Here is a 12,763-nt window from a genome sequence, read left to right as displayed (position 1 = left end):
CACTGCCACCAACTCTAGGATAACATTTCTTATTTTCCCTCACAGGTATGACAAGTTCCAGCTAAGGAGTTTAAGTGGAGTGTTACGTGAGATTTCCAGAAATTTCTGTAACAGGGAAAAGTGGTATCATCTCTCTTTGCTTCTGCCATCCTGCTGTTTGGAGAGTGACTGTGGTGGCTGAATTTGCATCCTGGACATGAAGAAGCAGGCTACATCCCAGCAGATGATGAAGGCAGGATAAAAAGAGGTTTGTATCTTTGGTGACAAAGAAGTCAACAAAAAAACCCTGGACTATATAGCTTCAGACTTCTTATATGTGAGATGATTTAAACTACTACATTCCTTAACTTTTGAAAGGGTAGGGTCCTCTATTATTCAGCTGAACCTAATTTTAACTGGAAAATGTCACTGTATGACTCATCAATTTCAAGGACAAGTTTGAATCACTTACCTCAAGTAAAATGTTGAGAGGCAAAATATAACATTCCACGTGATTACTTGGCAATTTATTGACTTTTGTTGTTCATCTCTACAGTTCCCAATTCTTAGTCTTCCAATGAAAGTGTGAGGCATCTTAATCAGAACACAATGGACAGAGTGGTTTTAAAAAAACAATCTGCCTGAGGGAACAGCAGATTAAGGAGGACAACGCCTCAGGGCTTCCTTCACTTGCTGGTGGAAGCTGATCTAGAGCAGAGCTACCAGTCCCTCATTAAGGGTGAGCTGAAGAGTCAAGGTGGGTGTGTGGAGAGAGAGGGGTGAGCACATATGGGTGCACAGGCCTGTAACTTTATGCACAGTACTGAGGAAATCTTGCTAAGCAGCATTTGTACCTGTTTGGAAACTGATGCGTTGATTAGACACTCTGTTAATATTTATTAGAGAGCATGTTATTCTGGCACTGATAAAATAGTCCCTTTGGGAAAGCAGTGACCCACCAGCTTGTTCTCAGAATGGGCTATTGCTCTGTCTTCACTCACTCACCAGCGAGTAGTCCTGAGTCCTTACTATGTACGAGGTCACATAGTCAGACACTGGACCACCATTGCTCACAGTTTCCCTCTCTGGGATTAAAGCTTTTATTTCCCCCTCGTTTAAGGGCCACATTTCTCAGAGAGCCATTATTTGCTCCAAGACGGCATCCATGACAAGCGCAGCCATCAGCTATGGTCCTACCTCCCACAGTGCTTTGCAGCATCACAGTCAGTTGGGCACATAACAAATGGTTCCTTGAATCTCTTTATTGAGGTATGAGTGCCTTGAGTTCAGGGACACGTTATTGATGTTTAGTAAATGCTTGTGCATGATACCATGTTCGTGTAGCATTTTACATTGTCTTTTAGTCAACATCAGTTGTGCATTGCCTGCGTGCCTTGTACGATACTCAAATATCAGTGAAAGATAGTCACTGAGAAAAGGCGAATAAGACTCAGACTCACAGGAACAGAAATGCAAGCAAATCATTATAAGTTAACATTATTTATTCCAGAAAAGAGCTTGGAGAAAATGTTAAGAGTAAGAGGTTACAGGTTTATCCCTGGAAAGTTAAAACAGGCTGCACAGAAGAAGCAGCCATCTACTTAGCTCCATTTTTTTTCTTTTATGTAATTTTTACATCATTTTTCATTTTTGCACAATGTATCCATTTTCATCTTGGTTATAGTCCCCATACAATTCCCACCCCCCTTGTTTTGATCCTACTCCCTCCTCCCCTCCTGTGGTATGTCTCTGGTTTATAGTTGCTTTTTGATTTTGATTTTTACTTTATTATAATTAGTCTTTTTCCTGGTCCCTTATTTAGGTTTTAAAGGAGGAGGGGAAAGCCGGTGGGTGAGGGAGGCGTTTACACACATCTGTTAGTAGCTCCTCACGACCTTTTGCAAAGCAGGCTAGGCATTTATAGCTCCACTTTCCATGAAGAACTTGTAGCAAAATGGGTCAGAATCACATCCAGGAATATTAAGAGAAGTGAGGTGGACTCAGAAGCCAAGGTCTGGCTCCTAACCTGGGTCTCTTCCTACTAGCTCAAGGACCCTGAAGAAATGTCAGTCACAGAACTTCAGCCCTGGAGGAGGGCAGGTGTTTCTTATTTTCTCAGTTAAAATAAGTCAACCAACCCAATTCATTTAATTTATTGCATTTTCCCTTCCAGTTTTCATAATTCTCTCATTTATGAGGCCAGAATTCTCAGTAATTCCCCTTCCAGGAATCTTCCCTAAGGAAATAATCAGAGAGGCAGACATAAATTTATGCACAAAAACTTTCCTTGCAGAGCTATTTATAAGAACAGAAAATAGGAAAAAACCTAAATTTCCAACAAAAACATACTAGTGGTCAAGCCCCAAATATTTTTCAATATATTTTAATGACATTTTTAAAATGCTTATAATTAATGACATTTTTAAAAAAGGTTGAAGACTTATAATCCCAATTTTCTTGAGTATATATGCCAATATATGCAAAGAAAAAAAAGAGGTCTCTTAGCACGATGTTTACACAGTCCCATTTTGGTGCTATTTGCATTTTCTGTGTTTTCCACTGTGTGCATTTTGTCATCAGAAAAAAGAATAAAAATGGTTTCATAAAATGCAGAAGTCAACAAGGGGACAATAAAACAAGAGACTGGACGCCTATATTAGTCAGGGTTCCCCAGAGAAACAGAAACAATAGTATAATAATACTGGGGGGCAGGGTGGGGAGGGGGAAGACTTATTTTAAGGAATCAGCATATGCATTTGTAAGGGCTGGTGAGTCCAAACTCCTCAGGGTATCCCTGCAGGCTGGAGACCAAGGGAGAGTCCAAAGGCCTTCAACTGATTGGTGAGGCCATTCACATTATGAGAATAATTTGAGTTTCTCAAAGTCTACTGATGTAAATGTTACTCTCATCTAAAATATACCTTCACAAAACATCTACAATGATTCACCAAGTATCTGAATACTGCAGTCTTGTCAACACATTAAATTAACCATCACAACTCCCTAATTGGCTAAGATTTCTTGCCAGTAGGCCCAACATTTGAAGACTTGGGTTCTGCCTCCTTCTCCATCCCTCTTCTGCTCAGCACAGGTCTGGTTCAGGGTAAATGTTGGAATGACTGTGTAGGTGAGTGAGGGAGTGAACTGTTAAGATGATAGTACAAAATTATCGACTCAGAAGGTGACAAATCTGAAATAAGGGCCCCTTAGGCACAGGTCCTGGCCACCACAATCACCCTGAACTCTACCATACACACCCATCAAGACCTACCAAAAACTTGCCCTCAAACCAGAGATCACTGACAACGCATAGTGTCCCCCCCCCCCTTGAAGTTACCCTGCCACTAGCAATGCTCCCTGGGAGGTAAGAGTCTCATAGGAGCAGAGATGTGGACCCTCTAGGGGCAGCCTGAATAAAGGCCCCCACTGGATGGCCTCCCTTGCTGCAGGCCGGGCAGGAGGCTGTGGAAGCAACTCTACAGTTTGAGCTACAGCCTGATAGTAGCCCTCTGCAGCCCCTGGCCTAGCTGAGTTTCTCCAGCCACCGTAGAGTTCCCCCACCTTTGAATGTGTGCTTGACCCCTCTAGGATTCTTGTTTTACTGATTATTCAACCCTGCCTTGGGCGAGAATCTTTCCTGAAGCCACAGAGTCCCTTATCCCCTGGCTGCCCCACCCCATTCTGGAGCCTCAGAAGGCCCCCTCTGGGAACTCTATAATTCAGAACAGCCTGCACTAGTAAAGATATTTCAGTGATTAAAATCACCAAAGCACAAAGGTCAGGAAATTCAGGAGGCCTATAAAGAAGAAACAAGGATTAAGTTTGGTTTCCTTATACTGTAGAAGAAAAGAAAATCTCCTATTCAATGGGGAGATCTTGTTCTAATTATGCAAAAAGCTTTTTTTTTCCATCAAAAAAATCTACTCTGAAGAATAAGCTCTAGGATCTTACTTATTTCACGGAGAGTTTCAAACACAAGAGCCCTTATTGAAAGAAGAGTATGTTTCCATTTAAGGATGGAACAGAAGCAAGCCATGGTTGGTAAACATCTGATCTTATGCACCCGTCGCAGGGAGACTGAGGCGGGGTTGAGGAACTGGCCATATATATGTACACAAAGGCATAGTCCTGTTAGGTGAGCTTGTCCCTTTGTGAGCACAGAAGAGTTGGCATGCTATCTGGATAGGCGGGTGCTACCTCTGTGTACAGCAGGTGAGAACCATACCTGGTGGGCAGGAGTCCCAGAAAATCAACAGCCCACAAGTATAAGTTATAGATGTTGTCTGATGTGATAATAATGTTACCTGTTTATAAGGCACTTACCAACCAGGCACTGTTCCAAGTGCCTTGCACAGATAATCTCATTGAAGCTTCACAAGGCCCCTATGAAGCAACTACTAAAATTCTCCTACCTTATAACTCAGGAATCTGACACCTAGAGAAATGACATGATTCGATTTGCCCACTATAACTTGTAAGTGATGGAGTTGGGGCTTGATCCCAGCAGTGTGATTCCATAGCTTTCACCCTAAAACTATATGCTACACACACCCTCAGAGAGAGAGAGAGAGAAAGAGAGAGAGAGAGAGAGAGAGGAGAGACACAAACATGCACAGATTTCTTGGCGATGCTAAAATCAGATACCTTTTCTTTTCTCCTCTTACACAAAAGTGACAAACACACTCATTTTCTTGCCTTCCCAATCCTACCATTAAGTTACCTCACCCCAACATTCCGGTTGCAAATCTAGCCAGCTGAACAGTTCTGGTCAGGGGTCTCCCTGGTGGCCTAGGGGTTAAATCTCAGCACTACCACTACAACAGGCTGAGTTTGATTCGATCCCGGCCAGGAAGCTAACCCACATGGCGCAGCAGACCTCCCCTGTTTCACTTGCTGCTCTCTTCAGCAGTGGATTTCAGTAGATCCACTTGTTCCACACCCCACTCTGTCTCTGGTGAATCCTCTTACCACCCCCACCCCCACCATCTCTGGCCTATACCCCAGTTCTTCTACACAAAAATAAATAAATAAAATCTTTATAAATAAATAAATAGAATAAGCAGTTCTGGTCTGACCTTTCCTTCTTTATGTTCCTTTTCATGAAAGCTCCAAACCAAGACACCACCACAGACTGGGATGAGTAGAATTCTAAGGCCATGTGATGTCCACTTGTGGACAGCTGTTTCTTTGGTCTTGGCAGATGCTGAGTGGTGAGGAGTTGAAGCAGAAGAACTCTGGGTCAGGACCTCATCTCTACTTGCAACCAAGAGAAGGTTCTTAATCTCTAAACTGAAGAAATTGGCCTCAGAGACCTCAAACACTAACAAATTGTGTCTTGAAGGTCTCTTTCCCTGTCACAGGTCAGACTATTCTTCCTTTTGTAACCACCATGCTTTCCCAGGAGCTGTAGGATCTATTTTTAGGTTGGAATAAAACGGGAGATTATTTTAGGAAGCTGGCCACTCATATGCCATCATAATGGTGGCCTTAGTGGGCAAAATTAAAAAAAAGCGAAGTCTATATACTTTGTGCATAGCAAGTGCATCTTTGCCAAGTCTTAAGAAGCTTTCTAATTTACAGTTTTAAATTCATTTCTCAATTTAGAACAACTCCTTCTTCTCCCTCTCCTTTCAGGATATTTGCAGAGGAGAGTGCTAGGACTACTCACCATCATTCTGAGGACATAAAAATGGCCTGAGTCTAAATGACTAACCTTTTAAAATCAATGTTTCCTGGGACTTAGCTCTGAGAAAGGTAAATATTCACAGTGCATCCATGCTGTGCATTAAACAGTATTCGGAAAACACCAAAGAACAAAAATAGCTTCTGGAAGGCAGGCAGGTACCCAGAGAAAGCTGAGCAGGAGCCAAGGGGCCGAGTGCAGTTAGGGAAACCGCTCTGCACAGACCGAAGGAACAGTTGGTTTCACTTTGATGCACCACCAGCGTCTTCAGGTCTTCTGGTCTTTGGAATTTGCTGATCCTTCCTTGCAGGGCAGGATTGATGCAGCAAGTTTAATCCTCTTTGAGACTTTGCTGGGACCACCCAAATGGAGAATAAAAATAAATATGATTAGTAGTTTGGCAGTCAATGAGGTGGGTGGGGCACTGATCTTCTATCCTTCTTGACTAGCTGGGTTTTTGCTTGATGAAGCCCCTGTTCCAAGGTAGAAACCTCCAAAACTACATTTCCGAGCTTCCCTGTACCTAAGTGTAGGCATGCAAGCAGGCTCAGCTATACAATTTGTGGGACCCAATGGAAATTGAGAATATGGAGTTCCTTACTCAAAAAGTAGGGGTGAGGGCCTCCCTGGTGGTGCAAGGAGTTAAGCACAGCACTGTGAATCTATCCTCAGCCTCTGCAGCACAAGTTCAATCACCGAAGGGCCAGAAGCTGCCCAGATAGTGCAGCAGACCTCTCCTGTCTCCCCCACTCCCCTCAGCAGTGTATTTCAGTCAGTCTGCCTGTTCTGCTCCCCACTCTGTCTCTGGTGAATCCTCTCACCCCCCGCACCTCTGGCCTGTACTCCAGTTCTTGTATGCATAAATAAATAAATCTTTTTTAAAAAGTAGGGGTGAGGGTCTCCCCAGTGGCGCAGCAGTTGAGCACTGGGTTGCGAAGCTGCCCGCAGCCTCTGCAGCACGAGTTCAATCCCTGGTCCCCGGTGGGGTCCCACATGGCGCGACAAACCTCTCCTGCCGTGCCTGCTGCCCCCTCAGTAGTGTATTTCGCTGCCTGTTCTGTTCCCTGCTCTGGCTCTGGTGAATTCTCTCACCCTCCCATACTTCTGACTATACCCAGTGCTTGTATAAATAAATAAATCTTAAAAAAAAAAAAAAGAAAGAAAGAAAGAATTGGTTCACCCAAAGCTTCATACAAAAATCGTGTTCCCTTCCATTAAATGTGGCCATCTTAAAATTTAACTTCTACTTCTAACCCTGACAATATTTGCTTTGCAATGATGTAGAGGTTTTCAAAACTGGAGATTCTGAGCTTTTGGAAGAATTCTAATAATTTCATCCTATACTTTAATGTAATATCCACGTGTACACTTTCGTTTCCTAATGATTTCCTAAGCACCAGCCATTTCTACCCTGACTCTGGGACTGGACAATCTAGACTTGACTAGATCTACTGCATTAATATTTGTGCAGATGTTGCAAGAATGTGCAGAAGAACTGACTGCCCACCACAGTCCCTGTCCTGCCCCAAAGAAGCCCTGTCCCTCTTCCAAGAGGGCAGCCCCTGCCACCACAATTGCTACATTTTTACAGGTGCTTGCTGCACCCCCATCACCAATCTGCAACCAGGAGCCTGCCCAACCATGACCAAGGAAATTCACAGGGCCCTGGCTGTGCCACATGAGGACATGGACACTGGACATCTGGTGCTACTAGATATGGCATCGACAGAATTAAATTGGTTTTGAATAGCCTACATTTAAAGGGAAGATCCTTGTCTCTGATAAGAGTTGAGAATGCCTTTTCACAGGAGACTCAGGCATGGCTAGAGAGAGAAAGGGTAAAGAAAAGGAAGGATGCATGTGTTATGTGTAGAGTGGGTGGTTATAGCAGTAATTCCTGCTCAGTGTGTCTTCCATTGTAAACAGAAATAAAAAATAAATAATGGGAGAAAGATGATTCCTGCTGAAGAGCTATTTGGGTCAGAGCAACAGAAATCTTCACAAGCAGTGGCAGAGGCAGGCAACAGCTGGTGACCCAGAAGTATGACTCAAATCTGCAGTCCTCTCTGCCAGGTGAAGTGTTTTTTTTTTTTTTTTTTAATGTTTAGAGACAGGAAAGTAACTCAAGCTAGCAGAGTTTAAAAAATAGGAAGAGTTTATTGGCTTCTTGGGCTGCAGGAATGTCTAGATTCAGGGGTCCATGTGACATCATTACAAGTATCTCTCAGGATCAGTCTTTTCTATGTAAGCTTCTTACTCAAATATTTAGGTATTTATTTTATATATTTAGAAATTTTCTATTTAGACAGAAAAAGGGCCCCTATTAACTTACGTGATGGGTACAATCTCAGAAGAGACCCTCTTTGCCAGCTTGAGTTCTGTGACCATGGACAAGATGTCTCCAAGTTTCGAATAGTACAGCCAGGATTTAGACCCCAGGCTTGGGCTCTGAGTCAATTCTTCAGACTGCATCAGTAAACTCACCAAATCATCCTCTACACTGCATCTTAACTTTGTATCAAACGTTTTAGTTTTACTTCAGCAACATCTTTTCTTTGGGAGAACTGCCCAGTACCTTGTGGATTTCTCATTACCAGCCTTGTCTCCCCAGTGAGTGGGAGGTGATAGAGGTGTGCGGAGTATCCCTTCTTCCTAACACAATGATGGGCCCACAGCAGGCTTTTGACTCAAGCAAAGTCATCCAGAGTCCACGTCGAAGGATGAGTACATGCTGGCAAAGAGGGTCTCTTCTGAGATTGTACCCATCACGTAAGTTAATAGGGGCCCTTTTTCTGTCTAAATAGAAAATTTCTAAATATATAAAATAAATACCTAAATATTTGAGTAAGAAGCTTACATAGAAAAGACTGATCCTGAGAGATACTTGTAATGATGTCACATGGACCCCTGAATCTAGACATTCCTGCAGCCCAAGAAGCCAATAAACTCTTCCTATTTTTTAAACTCTGCTAGCTTGAGTTACTTTCCTGTCTCTAAACATTAAAAAAAAAAAAAAAACAACACTTCACCTGGCAGAGAGGACTGCAGATTTGAGTCATACTTCTGGGTCACCAGCTGTTGCCTGCCTCTGCCACTGCTTGTGAAGATTTCTGCTGCTCTGACCCAAATAGCTCTTCAGCAGGAATCATCTTTCTCCCATTATTTATTTTTTATTTCTGTTTACAATGGAAGACACACTGAGCAGGAATTACTGCTATAACCACCCACTCTACACATAACACATGCATCCTTCCTTTTCTTTACCCTTTCTCTCTCTAGCCATGCCTGAGTCTCCTGTGAAAAGGCATTCTCAACTCTTATCAGAGACAAGGATCTTCCCTTTAAATGTAGGCTATTCAAAACCAATTTAATTCTGTCGATGCCATATCTAGTAGCACCAGAAACAACACAAAATTCTGCAGATGATGTGACTTCTTATAGATAATGTTGCTTAACATCAATGCTTAATACCATTGCTTAATACCAATGCCTATCTTTCTTTAGAAATATGAACTAAAAGCTACTAAAAGGAATCATGGAGATGATCTTCCAATGTCAGTCAAGTGTGGGTGGTTCTCAATATTATACAAGAGACAGTTTCATAGAAACATGGACATGGCATTAAATAGCACCAAATCAGAAACATTCCAGTCTTCTGAATCCAATCAAGAGAAAAAGTCAGGCAAAACCATGGGTCTGTCCATAAAGTAACCAGCTCACAGTCTTCAAGGCTAGAGATGTGAAATACAAAAGCTGAAGAACTGTTTCAGATTCAAGAAGACTAAAGTGACAAGAGCATTAAATGCAATTTGCGATCAGAACTAGTTCTTGTGCTGAGAAAAAAATTGTTACAAGTGACATTATTGGGTCAACGGATAAAATTGAATCACAGCCTATAGTAAAAAGCATTGCCATCAATGTTAAATTGTATGGGGAATATAAAAATAAAATTTATTAATTAAAAAAAAAAAGATTTTTCTAACTAGTAAAAAAAAAATTCTTAGAATAGTTTTTTTAAAAAAAAAAAATTGTCTGAATGTATCATACTGTGTTTTAAAAGAGAGTATCCCTATCATGAGGCCATACTTACTGGGGCACTAAGGACATGGTGTATGTGAGGTGTATGTGATCTACTTAGTGGTTCCAGGAAAAATTAGAAGTATATTATAGAAAGAGGGTGATTGATAAGGCAAATGTGGCCAATTGTTAAAACTGGTAAATCTGGATAAAAGATCTACTGGAGTTCTTTTGTACTACTCTTACAACTTTTCTATAAACTTAAAATTATTTCACAAGAAAGTTTTCTTACAAAAGAGTAAGCCAGTCTTTCAAGTTTCTTTCAACACTCATGATTATGTCAAAGAGAAACTATCAGTTTGGGGCTACTATATCTTTAATATTTTTTCACACTTGTTAATCTCCCTTTTTAATAAAGAGAGTGAAAGCCACAGACTCAGTCTGTGGCAAGCAGCCGTTACTAGTGGAATTTAATAGCATGGTTTTGTTTTCATTGTACTTATTTTTGTATTTTGCAATATGGTGATTTATAACAAGAAGTATATATTTGGTCTTTGTCCCCATTTCTGCCACATAACTCCTAAAGCTCATGGAATTTCCTAAGTGATGGAGGGGTGTCTTTTGTTATGTTAATGAAGTGACTTTTGGATGACACATAAAAAATGGAGGTGGTTGCCAGGGGAACTACCAAGTGACTAGAGGTGAAACTTTCAGTCCTGCCCCTTGTTCCTCCCCTACCTTCTTGGGAGAAGAGAGAGGTTGGAGGTTGAATCAGTGATTAAAAACAGTTATGTCAATGTATAAAAATCCAAAGGACAAAGTTGAGAAAACTTTTGGGTTAGGAACTTGTGGCGATTTGGGGAGTGGTGACCCAGAGAGGTCATGGCAGCTTTGTGCCCTTCCCCACACCTTGCCCTATGCATCCTGTGCCTGTCTGTTCCTGAATTATATCTCTTTATAATAAACAGTTTATCTAGTTAGTAAAATGTTTACTCAAGTTGTATGAGCCACTCTGGCAAATTAATCAAACCCAAGATGGGATAGTGGGAACCTCTGGTTTATAACCTGTTCAGGTGACAAACTGGACTTGTGGCTGGTGTTTGAAGCAGGAGGGCAGTCTTGTGGGGCTGAGCCCTTAACCTGTGGGCTCTGACACTGTCTCCTGATAGAAAGTGTCAGAATTGAGTTGACTTGGTGGACATTAGCAGGTGTTGCAGAATTGTTGGTGTGTGTGGGTTCTCCTACACACACACACACACACACACACACTAGAATTATGTACCAGACAATTTTATGTTTACTTTCTATTTTTGGCAAGTGGGGTAAGATATAAAATTATCTTTAAAATAAATTAAATTTTTTTTAATTTTAAATAAGTTAATATAAAGAAAAATATTAATATAAAAGTGCAGACAGCATTTGGAGGGTAAAGATGTGATGTTTAATCACAAATTGCCTGACATTTAAGAAACCCTGGTCTATCTTAGGGCTTCACGTCACAGGAAGGGGAATCAGAATTCTGACAGGTGACTTGTCTGTGATCACAGGGTCCCTAGTGATGAGGATGGGGCAGGGGCCAAGATGAGCGGCTCTCCCAGCAATTGCCCTGGCAGCTCATTCCTGTGTGACTCATGACACAGGGTGCCTATAATAAAAAACAGAGGCTCAAAGTGTCATCTACTTTTTTACACACATGTTTGCTTACAAACTCATTGTCCATTTTTCAAATCAGGCAAATCAGAGCAAAAGGATTCTCCCTGTTGCCTCAGACCTTTGGCATTTAAAGAAGAAATATTATTTCTTTTTTCTTCATTTCCCAAGTGACAAATAGAATAGAGTGTGAGTTGTTGTTCCTATAGAGTTTTTAGACAAATCCAAAACCTTTTTAAAAAGCACTAATGCAATCCCAGGATCCTGGAAGCTTCAAGACCAGCCAGTTCAATCTTGTAGTTTCAGTGATAGCTGAGGAAAGCGAAGCTGGGCATTCAGAGCACTGGTTCTTCATCCCACATCCCTGTTCTCATGGTTATAATTCCTGGAGTTGACAGCTTAAAACTTTCCTTTTTTTTTCTGACTTTCTTTTTTTTTTTTTTTTTTTTAACATTTTTTTTTTTTTTTTTTATAGAGGCATGCTTTATTTATTTGTTTGCTGGTTTGTTTTGTTTGTTTTGTTTATACATGCATTGGGTACAGTCAGAAGCGCGGGAGGGTGAGAGAATTCACCAGAGCCAGAGCGGGGAGCAGAGCAGGCAGAAGGACCGAAGTACACTGCTGAGGGGAGCAGCGGGCGGCAGGAGAGGTCTGCGCGCCATGTGGGACCCTCCTCTGGTGGCCGGGGAGCAGCCGGGGATCGAACCGGCGCCGCAGAGGCCGCGCGCAGTTTCGCAACCCAGCGCTCAACCGCTGCGCCACCGGGGAGGCCCTTTTTTCTGACTTTCTTGCTCTCAATGCTGTTTCCCATAAACCTGGAGGTGGATTTGAGGTGGACTTCAGTGAATAATCAGAGCTTCCAAGGTAGGTACTAATAATGTATGTGTCTGATCTCATCCTACTTGTAATTTAGCCTCAGTAGCAAGACACATGCCTCTGCTTACAAGGGTGCTGGCTTCTCTGACTCATTCCAGGTTTGCCCCCTGTGACAGCAGGACCCCTTTCCTCCCACTGACTGAATGCACCCGAGCACACATGTGCACCTGCATCTCCCTGTTCCCTCCTCTGGGAAGAACAAATAGCCATCAGCCCTTGTAAAGTAATTGTTACATGTTTGAAGGTAACCATCCACTCTCCCTTGCCAAGCTGAACTCACCCAGTTTTTCCATCTTCATGTATAAGAACACTTTTCAGTCTTTTCTCCTCTTCAGGACTCATCTCTCAGTTTTCATGTTGGTTTTTCCATTTTGAGGATGAGTGCAGTCAGTGCAAAAATGCACAAAAACATACTTCTTCCTGTGGAGAGAGCCCAGACACACACACACCCTCCCCAGGGTTATGCCATTACTTGCTGGATCTTCAAGCCTGAGCAAATCTTTTCTGGGTCCTGGGAGTCCAAAGATGCCTTTGGTTGTTTGGGTTCCAAGCATATAT

At 42.1% G+C, this 12,763-nt stretch overlaps 1 pseudogene across 1 annotated transcript in view; it reads right to left on the bottom strand.

Moving 5' to 3' along the window:
* LOC311168828 (bis(5'-nucleosyl)-tetraphosphatase [asymmetrical]-like) overlaps positions 1-8,134 on the bottom strand; it is a 34,493-nt pseudogene extending 26,359 nt beyond the window's left edge. The window contains exon 1 of the transcript in view: positions 7,995-8,134. The product of the transcript in view is annotated as a bis(5'-nucleosyl)-tetraphosphatase [asymmetrical]-like (transcript). The remainder of the gene's footprint in view (positions 1-7,994) is intronic.
* Positions 8,135-12,763: the final 4,629 nt, after the last annotated feature.

Source organism: Talpa europaea, assembly GCF_964194135.1.
Source record: "Talpa europaea genome assembly, chromosome: 3".
Lineage (NCBI taxonomy): Eukaryota > Metazoa > Chordata > Mammalia > Eulipotyphla > Talpidae > Talpa > Talpa europaea.
The sequence above is the reverse complement of the archived record's forward strand: the minus strand, read 5'-3'. Positions and strand labels throughout refer to the sequence as shown.